Here is a 13,838-nt window from a genome sequence, read left to right as displayed (position 1 = left end):
CAAAGAGGAAGGGTGGGGAAAAAAGCAAAGAGAGGAAGAGGGTGTTTCTTGCTGGGGAGACTCGACAGATAATGACTGGAGTAGCCACTGCATTGGAGCATGAACACCGCTTTCCTTTTCCTCCTAATTCGAACGCCATGTTCTACACTTACGTCGCCTACACATTTTTAAGACTAAAGAAGACCGTATACTTTTTCGAATATCACAGAATTTGAGCCAGAATTAAAATCTCTAATTTATAATTAAAACTGCATCAAACAAATACGGAATTGTGTACCTGGCATTCATGTAGCAATGATTTCTGTGAGGAATTCTAAACAATATTACCATAAATATAAGAAAATCATCTGTTTTAATACAGGTTTATGACACCTGTGTCATTACTTATATTGTCATGTTTCCAACAGCAACATCAAAGCAACTTTATTTCCATTTCATTATGATTTGTTATTAATATGAAACTATTCTCCTCGTCACTGTAGTCTGTGACTTCAGAATTCCTATCGTGATTTACGAAACATGAATTGATTCTATATAAAAATATTTGTACGTAATTGATCCTATGTATGTAGGCAATGGCCCATGTGCTACAGACCTACATAAATTTGAACACTATCAATATTTATGTAAGCCTGCGCACATGCATACATGTAGGCACACGTGAATGTGATTATATGCTTACCTGCATTTATACGCACATCTATCTCCACATACGAGTACATGCATGCATACATACAAAGCGGTCAACGGATCTAAAACCCTGGAGAATACGTGAACTATGTGTGAACATTCAACTTCCACCCCTGCTCTGGGAAAATCTCTTTTCCCTCTGGTAAGCCACATTGTCTGTCTTCCGCTGACCTTCACTTTTCAGGTACTCTGTTCTCGAAATGAACGTGATTGAGTAACTGATAGGGATATAGTGCGTTAACGTGACGAAGGAAGTTGTTAGCAGTGAGAAAAGAAACCAATGATCAACAACAACTCCATCTCTCCCAACATCTCAGATCACTGCTACGTGATGAAGGAACTAGAGCCATTATTACGCAACGTCGGATTTGGGGAAAAGACGATAGATAATGCCCAAAAATGTTTAAAGCAATGAAAGTTTGTTACAGCTCGTAGTAAACCCACTGTGAGGTACAAAGCGATGACAACAGTGACTCAGATTGCCCTAGAAACACTTGGTTACCGGTTCAGAGTTGGGAAAACGTGCCCAGCGCTCTGCTACCATCCGACCGTTCTAGATACTAACTAACTAACTAACTAACTAGATGGCTTAGGGTGTTTGAGAACGAAATGCCGTACATTGCGACAGGAAGCAGAAAGAGTATGGAGGAACTCTCCTAGAAATTTCAAGGCCATTAAATCAAGCAAAATGAGGTGGATGGGACGTAGCATACACGCGATGAGAACACCTTAGGTTCATACCGAAATGGATGTTTAAGTATATATAGGATGTGAGTGTGTTGACTGGATTTAATTGGCTCAGTATAAAATCAAATTATGACCCGTTTCTAATATGTTTAGGAACTTTGGAGTTTCTTTAAGAAGTGCGGAATTTATTAACTCTGTACCATGGAGTTAGATTTAACCATGTGTACTTTTGTTTATTAGTCTGAATCATTAAATTTACTGGTGAGTGTGTGTGTATGCGTGTGAATTTATATATATTTGAATATTAACACCACGTCTTAGCATTTTTCGTGTGAATTCGATTACTGTTTCCGAATTTCGAAAATCCTGGATGCCACTGTAGTTCATTGCCCCCCTTGATTCACGTGACACGATTCTCAGGTAGAAGCAGTTCAGTTGCCCAATACACACTTTTGTCGCCATGAATTTTCTTTCTATGGTGGAGGTCCTGCCAAATGACCTCACTCCTATTTTGTTTCTGTGTTTCGTCCATCTTTCTATCCTTCGCCAGTTTATTTTTTCGGTTTCCTCTTCATTCCAACAAAAGAAGGCAGCCATTTGTTAACTTCCATTCGTCCCTTCCCAGACCCCCTTCCAAGCCCCCAACTCCCTTTGCGACACCCGAAAAGAATGAAAGTAAAGAGACACAAAAACAACTTTTTAGAAGTAGGAGTGACAGACTGTCAGCATGGAAGGGGAATGACAGAAGAAATAGCGAACACGAAGTCCTCTGAATGGTTTTGCAGAAAACGTAGCGGAATAGAAGGTCATCACATTGTTAAGGTTAATATTTTATTCAGGCGCACACTTTGTTTTTCTTCTTTTAAATGCATCTTACTCCATTCCTTTGTTTCTTTAAAGCAGCTACCAAATAGGAGACAGAACTAAATCGTCGAGGGTCAGATGAGGTCTTTAAGACAACCACACGCGTTTACGATATTACTGTACGCCACAATTCGCACACAGGAGAGCTATGTCTTAACCAAACAAATTACGGATTTGTTAATTACTTTTTTTATATTCTACCATGAATTGCTTTTGTCAAACGCTTTATTACTTCTTACAATTGCGTTAACATATCTTTATTGTTACTATTTGTTATTTAAAAATGAAATTGAAACTCCAAGGCTTCATATATCATGTGTAGGTCTGCACAAAATTCCTATAAATTTAGGAACCACCTCCAAAAACCAGGAACCAGACGATACTTCTAATGATAAATATACTTCATATGTAATAATTCATATGTCTGAAACTAGACTGTTCGCTATTAATAGCCTATGTTAATTTCGATGCGGAACGCTGGGTAAGAATCATACAAATAAAGACTAAACCGTATAAATTCGGGGTCACGAGGCACATGAAGCGCTCGACAATTTCGTTTAATGCACTCGACATTTCAACGTAAATTTTCTCTTTGCCACTGCCTCTCTGAGACCTCTGAGGTCCGTTATGATTTCAACTATTACGTACCGGGAACTATTTCAATGGAGTGAGGCGGCCAAGCTGCCCCTGGCTACGAGTTTTAAGTGTACGTACGTATACATCCATGTCCGTTTATGAAACGATATTCCGTTACGGTGACAGCTTTTAAAAGTGTCTTTTATAATATTAATTTTTATTCATCAGGTTCAGGGAGGTTGCGATGATAGGATAGGACTGTACGCTGCTTTTATAATCGCTGTTTTAAATTTTCGCCCAAGTGAAAGAAAAAAACAGCTGGAACAATCCAGATATTACATGTGATAGTTGAAGCATTCTGGATTAATGTTTGTTATTTACCGATCAAATAGGGCTTCAACAACAGTTCGCAGCAGTATAAAAGATTTTGTTATACAGTGGCCTTGTAGTTATTTAAACTTAATAAAATATGAGTTCTATTCGTATATAACATTTGATTTTGTTGTGTTCTTGAAGCGTTCCCTCTCGATATCTCTTCTCTTTACTTCAGTAACTTATTTATTTCAAAGTCTATATTCGTAAAATTACCTTAGTGGTTAGAAGAATTTTTTATAGGGCAGCTGCTTTAAACGTCAGCCAGACCGTATTACTGCGTTTCTTGTGTTTCTCAAAATAACAGCCGGGTTCCTTCACGAACAGTGTTATCTGAATGATCTTTTAACGAAGATATGATGTTTTCTTGTGTAAAGAAAATAAATATTTAAATATTGTTCAGCAACACGTACTCTTACAGGCCTTCAACTTTCGGACAACTTTTGACGGTCTTGTATTTCGTTCCTTTGTTGTGTTTATGCAAATGCAAGAAGAAGCGATTATAAATTTTTTTCTGCGTCTCGTGTTTAATAAATTGTCATTCCGAAGCTTAAGAACTTCAGAGTGTAATATTGTGATTAAATGGACGTCGTGTCACTTCGTTTAAACTCTTAAGAGATTTAAGGAAACAGTATAGACAGAAATGCACATAGGATGTTTCCTCTGTAATATATTCTTTTAGAAGTTCCACCTAAAGCGAAGTTAAATGAGAGGTCGTAATGAAAGAAGGATATTGGGAAGAGATGGATAAAAGGAAAAGTGAAACAGACCAGAAAACGGAATAAATAAAAGAACACAATAGAACATAATAAACGTAAAGAAATGGGGAAGAAGCTAAGATGAGATAAGGGAGAATAAAAAAGCGAAACGAGGGTGGATGGATATAGCAAAAGAAGAAACACTATGGTCGGATGTTGGAAAGGAATCCCGGATAAGATCAGACTTCCGTCACTTTTTACACTCCGTCCTTTTCTCTGCCGCTTGCTTTTACCCTCAACCATCCACATCCCATGATGCATTGCAACTAAGATGGATGATGCTTCCGTTTCCCCCTACCCTTGGCAGCTTCCTCATCTGTCATGCGATAGGCTTCCAACTCCACCCGCCCCCCTTCCAAACTACAGTAAAAAATGTGAAGGGAGAAAGAACTGTTTCGTCTTGTGTTCGTTTCTGTAGTTCTATGTAACGAAACTGACTTTGTGTTAGAAATGCTTCTCTTTCTCAGGAAGCCTCCTGACGTGCGTAAGTTTCTCCTCGATCTAATAAGTACAACGCCATCGAGCGATGGGGCAGTTGAGGTACTGCTCAGCGCATCCTTAACCTCTATAATAGTTGAGGTGAACGGCCAGTTTCACGCTTCGGCCGTTTTTTTCTGTAGAAAAGAGATAGCGATACCAATTGAACAGGAGACCGTGTTGGCCCCAGAAGCGGTTCGAAAATGGTGGGACCGTGGGTTCGAATCCCACTCAAGCCATGGATGTTTGTCCGCGTTTTTCTGTCTTGTGCTGTCCTGTGTACAGTTAGAGGCCTTGCGACTGGCTGATCACTCGTTCAAGGAGTCCTACCAACTGTCTATAGTTCAAAGAAAACGAAAGTTGGGACCCGCAGATGCTCGAGGCACTTGAAGAACGTGTCGTCTAAGTATCTAAGTTACAAGAGATGGCCAACGGTCTCTCTCCTCAGCCAAATAAATCCAGTTCACACCCGACTTTTGTAAGATCCATTGGAGTATAGTCCTCCCATTTACGAGTAGGTCTCTTCCTTTGTGCTTTTCTAACCAAATATTTGCGCACGTTTCCCATCTCCCACATGTGTGCTACATGCCTCGCCAATAATATATTCTAATCTTTACGGTTATTTAGATAGTAGACGAAAAGTTAAAATATTGTGAACTGCATGGTAACAGATATTCCTCAAACTTAACTGTTCTTGATTTTTAAACACTGAAGATATGAAGCGAGTGTCTAGTTAACTGTGTTCCTAATATTCACGTCGGATGACGGACGAACCACAAATTCCTCCTAGGTAACACATGCATAGATCCTACTTGGTAGCGTTTGGATGCACAGTCTTTCCTTTATTGGAGATAAATGACAGAAAAATGAAATGAAACAGAACATAAAAAGGAACTTGTAAACTTAAATTAAACCATTCTACACTTGTGTAAACCCCTTCCCACGTGGTGTCACGGTGTCCTCAGGTCAACAATACATGTGCACAGTAATTTCTCCGATGGTTGTGGTGGGTGATGTCGAGTCTATTCCCATTGGAATCAGACGCACTTCATATAATGAGGTACAAGTTTCCATGCTGTGAGTTAACCAGTATGAAGGGCATTTCTGCAGTCATACGGGGCATGACTGTTGTGCTACATTGAACCGTAATGCACCTATGAGAATGCTCTTCATTGGTACGAACCTGACCTCAGACAAATAACCCTAATTGTTCACTTTAATGATAATCAAATATTTTAAAGTAAGCTTTCTTTAACGTTGTATTTCATTTGTCATCTCGCTATATTAAATCATCATAATAAAACGAAGCGTGTTGAGGCGGAAGATGAAATTACAGATGATTCTCTGAAGATGTTTAACATTAAGTCTATTTCATTAATTCAATTGTATTACATTAGGCATTCATCGTTGTAATAGTAATCTGGAGTTCCGGGGGGCTTGATAAGTTCCCTGATTTTTGAAGATTCCTGTCTTCTAGGTTGTTGCGCTGTGTAGTCTGGTAGATGTTTACCAACGTTTCTGAGGTCATACTGCCTCCGTCATCAGGGCGATGTTATTCATTTACGTTTTGATAAAGAATCTTAAAATAAACAAGGACACATTTAGTTCCAATTCTTACTTCGCATAGAATAAGATTTTTTCGAAATCTAAGTCTGCAAAATATCTTTTAAGATAAATAAACATAAATATTTAGGATTTCAGGTTCTCATGACGGCGTGTATGAAGATGGCTATCTTCTGGGTTGTAGCGCCTTGCATTGTGGTAGAAGGTTACAGACGTTTCAGAGGTACTTGCTTCTTTCATCATCAGCACTCATTGCCCTAATGATTTACGTAGCAAAGGCCTCTGAAACGTTGGTAAACTGCTGCAATGTACTATATCAATTTAAATATATCTTTCAATTTTACGAATATTATTTTTCTTACAACAAAAACCAATTCATTTCTTATCATTAGTTATTTATGATTATTATACCTACGCTAATTAAGTTTTTAATAAAGACTATAGCTTATTCTTTGTGTACGTAAATTCTGACTAACTACAGTGACTGCTGTACTGTTTAAATATTTGTTTTAACGCCTTAGTAGTGCTTTACGGGATTAAAAAGTTAATAACTATCCAAAAGAGTAATACATTCTTATGATGATATAATATTCTCATATATGGTAAAATACTGCGTAATTTTTTATGTGAGTCGGAAACCAGTAAGAATTTTTACATTGAAATTAACGTTAATTTTATTTTATAATTATGAATTTCACCTTACGAACAGTTTTCATGGGAAGAATTACGTTCGTACGTCGAGATATGGATGTACTTTGAACATTTTGCACGCCGAGGCTAGGTCATACGTACTAAGGGATCCAACGGAATATCAGTCTTCATTCTACACTCCGACCCCCGATTCCCGATGACAGAAGCGGATTCAGTTTTTTGTAACGTCCTACTTTTGTAGGTATCTCAGTGTTCATAAGCGTTCAAAAATGAAACATCATTTATGCTGTTATTAAATCCTATGTTTACACAACATTGCATTTCACTTCCAGGTGTTGTGCTACAGAGTAATCACGATAATTGGTACCGTATAATCACATATGTGCTGAACGTGGTGTTTTATCTGTGTGTGGGTATGTGTGTTGGTTTTATCGAGATTTTCCGTCTCATTCTAGTAGCTCCAACAGGTAGGTCGTTCAGTAATGTTATCTGAGCTCAATATACAGCAGTAAAAGCCTTGCGCCTGTTTCTGTGGGCTCACGAGCAGACTGGGATCTAAACAAGCCATTACAACGCCCTTCCACTGTTGGCAAACCGCGCCGTCCTACAGCTTTTTAAAGCAATCCCTTGCCTTCTGCTGTTAGATTCTCTACAGCATCCCACAACCACTGCTAGGCTCTAGTGAAATGATGATATTGCTCTACTCTCTGACGTTTACGAGCAGTTTAGGTGCTGTGCCGTCACCCCACCACGCCGAAATGCCGGACTCACACACGTACCCCTGTTCACTCTGCGTTTAAAATACGAGCCACTTGCTGCTGTTTGTTCAGTTTCCAACCTGTACCGCTGATATTTTCTAGGGACGATTTGGATTTCTCAGGAATTAACACGGGTGAATCATTTCTATAACACTTCCCTGAGGTAGGCTACGGCTTGCTACCGAAATCAGTTCGTTTTGAGATGTACTGGACAGTCCGAATATAGGCCTAAAGGCGTATTTCTAGCGATTGTCCCATATTCTTGTACTTCTAGTGATTTCAATATTTTCCTGATCGAAGAGATTATTTTTTGACCTTCATTATTTGAGTTGTAATTGTTATTATCGTTGAGATTTAGTGTTCTCACGGCCGCGAGTATAAAATGGCTGCCTTATTAGGTTGGTGCGCCTTGTAATCTGGTAGACGTTTACTATGTTTCAAAGGTATTTGCTGCTGCCTTCATCAGGGTGATGAGGCTAAAACGTATACCAGATTAGACTGCGCAATAAAAGAGATGACGGCTATCCTTGGTTTTTTGTCTTTATCATTATTAGCTAATTAATTTCCCTTCATAAATTTCTTTGACCGATACCCAATTAATAGTTTATATACGGAAAGCATAACTGCGTGGAATAGATTCCTTATTGCATAGCTAATAGTCTCTGAGCATACGAAGAGCCTTACAACAAATAGGTCTATTTATAAGTTGCTTGTTGAAGATGTTAAATTTGGTTCGGCGTAGTGTACAATTTATGTTGTAATTATAATAGAAATCTGTCATTTAAAATGTTGCGGGCCTTGAAGGCATTATGTTCTTATTACCGATTGTTTAAGTTTAAAGAAAATGTTTTCTGAGATCACTAAAATGTCGGTATTTTCCGCATATATCGAGATTATTTGAATTTTTTGGCATACTTGTTCTATTTAATGGTGCTAAGACTTGCTACTATTCTTGAATTAGTGTTGTTTCTATCTTACAGAGATTTTTCAGAAAAGTATTTTCTTCCTCATTTGTTAGTTGTTTCTGACTTTAATGGCCCATTATTACACTTAACGCAAGCATTTTAGAAATTTGGTGAAAGAAAGGGGGTCACATTGCTGTAATTATGTACTTCGTGTCTTAATGAAAGATATTAAATTTTATATGGTACTTACATGGGAGGTAATACCTACATTTTATGTGTCAGACAATTGTCAGGGATCGTGTTACATAAATGGTTGTCTTCTTAATGTCGAGTCGTCAACCGACGCTCAACAAACGTTTGTGTCATAAAATAAAAATATAAATGATGTTTACGTTCCACACCAATAGTTAGCGCGATTGTCTTCTGGACTAGATAGTCCCAGTACGACCTCCGAATATGTGCCATGCCCTAATACATGCTCTCATCGTTAGTCCTACAAGTTAAATCTGGAGTATTTTAAGAAACAGAAATTATAATTTTTGTGAGATGCATTCTTTAAGCCACGACCACTCTGCTGAAGATCCTAATAACTAATAATTCGCAATCATTTTAGCTAGTGGCAGAAGTACGACGTATCACAAAATTTCCCCTAGCCCCGAGTAGCCCATAGTCAGGGAATGTCCTTATGTTAAAAGGAACTATCTGAGAATGTTTTTTATTATTAACAATAGCAATGAAGTGGTCCTGTACTGATTATCGAAACGTCTTTGAGAAAAATAAGGCAACAAAAACAAGAAATTGTATACGTTTAATTTTGTTTTAAGCTAAAGTATTGTAAAACTTAGCACATTCTTGGTTTGTTGGGTTTATTGAGTCTAAATTTTTCCCTCCACATTCAACCCTGCTAAATATGGAGTAGAAATCTGTCATTAACAAATGCATACTTGTCAGCATATAGGTCTATGATTCCATCACATTTTTACCTTGTTCCATACTCGCTATTACTACTCGGATCCTTTCCATGTTATGCACCGATTTCTCTCATTTCTCATGACCTTCAGGAAATCTGTATTATTGCACTTATGTTTCTATAAGGATCTCTCATCTACTGGAATTTCAACACTGCCTTAAACAGTGTCTGCTGTATCTTCTAGCTCTCTTCACGAAGGCCACAAACCTCTGCGTCGTCTCATTCTCCACAAGTCATATTTCTTCTTACTTCTTAAACTTCGCATGGAGAATCACGACTTGAAAATATAAATGTATACCATTTTCTGTCAGAGTTTTGTTTCTTGGTTCTGTAATCTAAAGTAAGAAACTCGAGTCTTTGAACTTGACTCGACTAAAAAACAAGTGACTGGTATCAACTCTGGTCCTACGTTATTTATTATACAACACAACCTGTGTAGTTGTTTCAACGTCTGGATATATAAAATAAATTTATTCTTCACGTGCTGTCAGTCTATTTTAATGCGTGTCTATGGACGTTCCAATACTTCCCTCATACACGACGAACTGCACACGCTCCATTTTAGAAGCTTGTATTTACTAAACATCAGCCATTTATTATAAATGCACAAAACTGTATGTCAAATTAGAATTCTATATAATTTACTTAATCTAAGAAGCGTGGAAATAAGAGTGGCTATTGGTTGTCTTAAAACGTTCACTCATCTTCTGTCTCTAAGACGATGGAAACAGAAAATCGAGAATTGTCATAAATGAATGTAAAATTTTGTTGACCTTATCCTATAGCCCAATAAATAAATTTGGCTGGAAGTAAATATAAGAAAAATTAAATAATTTATATAAACACGTTACGAAATAAAAATCGGTAATAAAATCGGTGCATTAAATCAATAGACATTGTTTCAACTAGAAATGATATTCAGAGTTAAATTAGGTGAAGAACACATTTTCGAAACACCTGTTGTTATTGAGCTTTTGTCGCCATTGTGCTTTCAAAAATATGATATAAAGAACAATAATTTTGCCATTTGTTTTCCATGGCTTTGAGCAGTAAGCGTTTGAAATTTATCCTAAACTCTGGTATCTATAAACAAATCCACACGTAGTCACAAGTAAGAACACTGACTTCGACATCATCACCACGGTGAGAACGAAAAATTTCACGAAGGACATAAGCTGTGAAGAGATTGGCGGGAAGATCCGGTTCAGGAACGCGTCCACAGGCAGGTCCTTGCATTAGAGACGTTGATCCTTCGGGTTCTTCTATCATGTTGTTGGTTAGAGCAGTTTGATCTTGTGCTCATATTCTAGCATCTAAATGAAGTAAAAGAAAGAAGAGGTAATTTAGAGATGTAGTTCAGTGACTTGGGAGTCTTACACGTCGGTAATAGACATTGTGTAATAGACTTCTTTAAGTTTCTTAAATCAAGTCGGTGTAGTTTCATTCCTGCAGAGTTTATCACATTACCATTTACAGAGTCCTTTACCGAAAGGGGACTGTAAATATAATATTGAATTTACAAATAATCTTTTATCATTTTTTTAAAATTTTAATATGGGAAATGTTTCTACAGAAACACACAATTCTTTATAAAATATTGATGTCCTGGTATTGCATTTTCGTTCTTGATGCTGAAAGTTGTGTACAATTCTGTTAAGAACACAAGAAAAATCAGCATTTTTATCAAATACACAAGTTACAAAATGTAAGCGTAGCATATCAATTTTGGTGAATTTGTCTTTACTGAACTTTGACCTTAGTGAATAGCAGGGGTCTTCCCAACCTAATCATTTCCTATCGCAAAAAGCACGTAAAGTTATGTATTCATGTAAAATATACGTTATATTTGCTTGAGCTTAACAACAATTAAAATTCACCAATATACATTTTCATGAAAATCCGTTTAACCGTTCTCGAGTTTTTATTTACGCACATACTGACGAACGAACGGACGATTTTAATAGCTGCGCCGCAGGGTTGCAAAGGTGTCTAAGATAATTATAATATCGGGTAACTTAAGTATGTTACCATCTTCAGTCTTTTGCAGAGAGTCCTGAGTGTGTTTAAATTTTGTACTCAATTTTAAATTTCAAATGTATTTGGGTTATATTTATGATATTAAAAATAAAATAATAGATCATTCTTAACGAAACGTTCAGTTTCTATGTCGAGTATTTCCTTGAATTAGTCACTGTCGCAATTAGAGTATATATAATCGCAAGAGGAAAATTATTATTATTATTATTATTATTTTACATGTAAGGTTAAATAAAAATTATTTCGAATTTGTAGGTTGTGGGAGCAGATAAGTATTTTATAAAAGATGAAATATTGTGATATTACTGTGAGGAAAAGCGTGACTGTTACGAAAATGACGAGAGGGTAGATGGATGAAGGAGACAAATGTTGCGAGGGAAGAGAGCGTAACGAGAAGCTAATAACTTCTTCAATCAAGATTGAGATGATCCATCATGACGTCTGGACGGGCTGCGGCAGGAGACTCATCAAGGATCGCACGAGCAACTGTCAGTAGAGACAAAGTTTAATTACCTAGGCAACCATATATACTGCATATCTAGCAACGATCATGTCAACAGCCTCACACTGATTTTCCTGATTCTAGCTATTTAATTACAATCTCTTCCAGATGATAATTTAATTACAAGATTTTTTTCTAAAGTGTTTCCTGACAAATTATGTTTTAATCAAATTTAAATCTCGTATTAAACGATTTTTTAAAACATATGACATTGGTACAGTTTTAAATAGAAAATTTATATTATGGGTTGAGATATATGAGTATACTGGTAACTACGTCTTGAACAAATGGCTTCGACTTCTAGCTAGGGGTCTTTGCCATTCCCACCGTGTCAAGGTCGACTCTGGGATCATCCTAGCCTCCTGTCCAATCCCTAAGTCGGTGTCTGTTCCCGCTGGTAACACGCCCACCTAGTAGGCTACCAAAATTAAGAACCCGTAAAACCATAACACCTCTCCTTCATACTTTTTAATGACAGAGTGACAAATTAAAAATATGAATACATTTTCAGTTCTTTTACTGCAATATTGGGCAATGTTTATTAGTGATCAAATACTACAGTTTTTGGGTCATGGTGACCTTAGTAGCGATAAGACTTGATAAGAAGAGAATGACTAGGCTTCTGCTCCCAGCAGGGGCGTTACAAATATGCTTTTATGGTCTATGTTTAGAAATGTTCTGAAGCCCAGTGTACATTCAAATGGGTACGGGGTTTATTCTCTGGAAGTTATGAGATCGGGGAAAACGATTTAAGCCAACATGGGATAGCGGTTAAAGACAGAAGAATGTTTACTTTTCAATTAGATTTTAAGGTTGATGGCTGAGTTGGCTGTGTGATCAATGTGTCTATAGTTTATTATTATGTGTATAAGTCAGAGTTCGTACTGATGTCAACTTTTCATATAAAGTTTAATAGCAGCAAGTGAAAAGGAACTAAGAATTGCATGACTAATTACAGAACGTAATACAATTCTATACTTCCAGACGTCAAATTTACTTTTAAAATATTTGTAAATATTATAAATTATTTATTATAACAGAGAACAATGTTATGCACTCAGTTTATTGCAGCTTCATGGGACCACCATTTTCCCCTTTTTTAAAAGGAAATATTTAAACAATTATCTCGCCTTTCTGTTTCTTTTTCAGATGGCGTCTTCAAGTTTAGAATGTTGTATAATAAACCCACGATACTACTGAGAAAGTTACAGCCTGTGAGTCCCTTTATTTTTAAAAGCTTTTAAGGTTGTTGATTGAGTTCTCTCAGTCTTAATTATAACCCGTCGTGACATTTTGTTTCATCAGTCAACGCACACGACTCCACCTACCGAGCAGCTTGTCATCTAAGAAGCAGACGGAGTAAAGGGAAAACGGTTACAAATGCATCACCAGTTAGTTTTTTCTTCGGAATGAATTCTGGTTTCAATATATCGGCGTCTTGTTAATTCAAGTTTAAACATCACAAAATATAATATAACCAATATGAAGGTAAAGTTGTACCTTGTACTTAAACACCAGGCCATGAAGATATATTCTTAACGCTGGCGTTACATGGATGGTGAGATTTCACTTATATTTAAATTCACGTTGCTTTGGTGACGAAATGCATAAACATTATGCATTTTATTTGTTTTTCCAGAAAACTATATGAACGAGCAGTTAAATGTTAAATATTTACTATAAAGAAAAACACACTCTTTAAGTACGTAATTGGTGCAAGTAAGTAGGCTCGTCTAGAAGTAAACTGAGACTAGGAAGGCCTATAAGCTCAGTTCATGTCTCGGTACTAGAATGCAGGAGACAGTCATTGTAATATTAATAGAAAATTAATCGATTGAAAATGAGACGGAGTTAAAATAATGATGGTAGCAAATGAAAATTAAATTCACAAAAACTTAATGAATTATTAAGTTCGTGGAATTCTTGCTACTGCTCATTTCGAAACCATTTTGATCACATGTCACATAAAAGAAACCCAAGATTAAAATATTAATAATATGCATAACTGAAAAAAATACCTGTTGTTTA

General features: G+C 36.7%; 1 long non-coding RNA gene across 5 annotated transcripts in view; it reads left to right on the top strand.

Annotated features, from left to right (window-relative positions):
- LOC110829915 (uncharacterized) overlaps window positions 1–13,303 on the top strand; it is a 588,956-nt gene extending 575,653 nt beyond the window's left edge. For all 5 annotated transcript variants that reach the window (XR_015533600.1, XR_015533601.1, XR_015533605.1 and 2 more), the window contains exon 5: window positions 12,960–13,303. This is a non-coding gene — a long non-coding RNA (uncharacterized LOC110829915). The remainder of the gene's footprint in view (window positions 1–12,959) is intronic.
- Window positions 13,304–13,838: the final 535 nt, after the last annotated feature.

The sequence above is a fragment of the Zootermopsis nevadensis genome, unplaced genomic scaffold (genome assembly GCF_977971745.1).
Source record: "Zootermopsis nevadensis isolate Lab colony 2312 unplaced genomic scaffold, Znev_1.0 Znev_ptg000001l, whole genome shotgun sequence".
Taxonomy (NCBI): domain Eukaryota; kingdom Metazoa; phylum Arthropoda; class Insecta; order Blattodea; family Termopsidae; genus Zootermopsis; species Zootermopsis nevadensis.
This window is presented reverse-complemented; position numbering and strand designations above follow the sequence as displayed.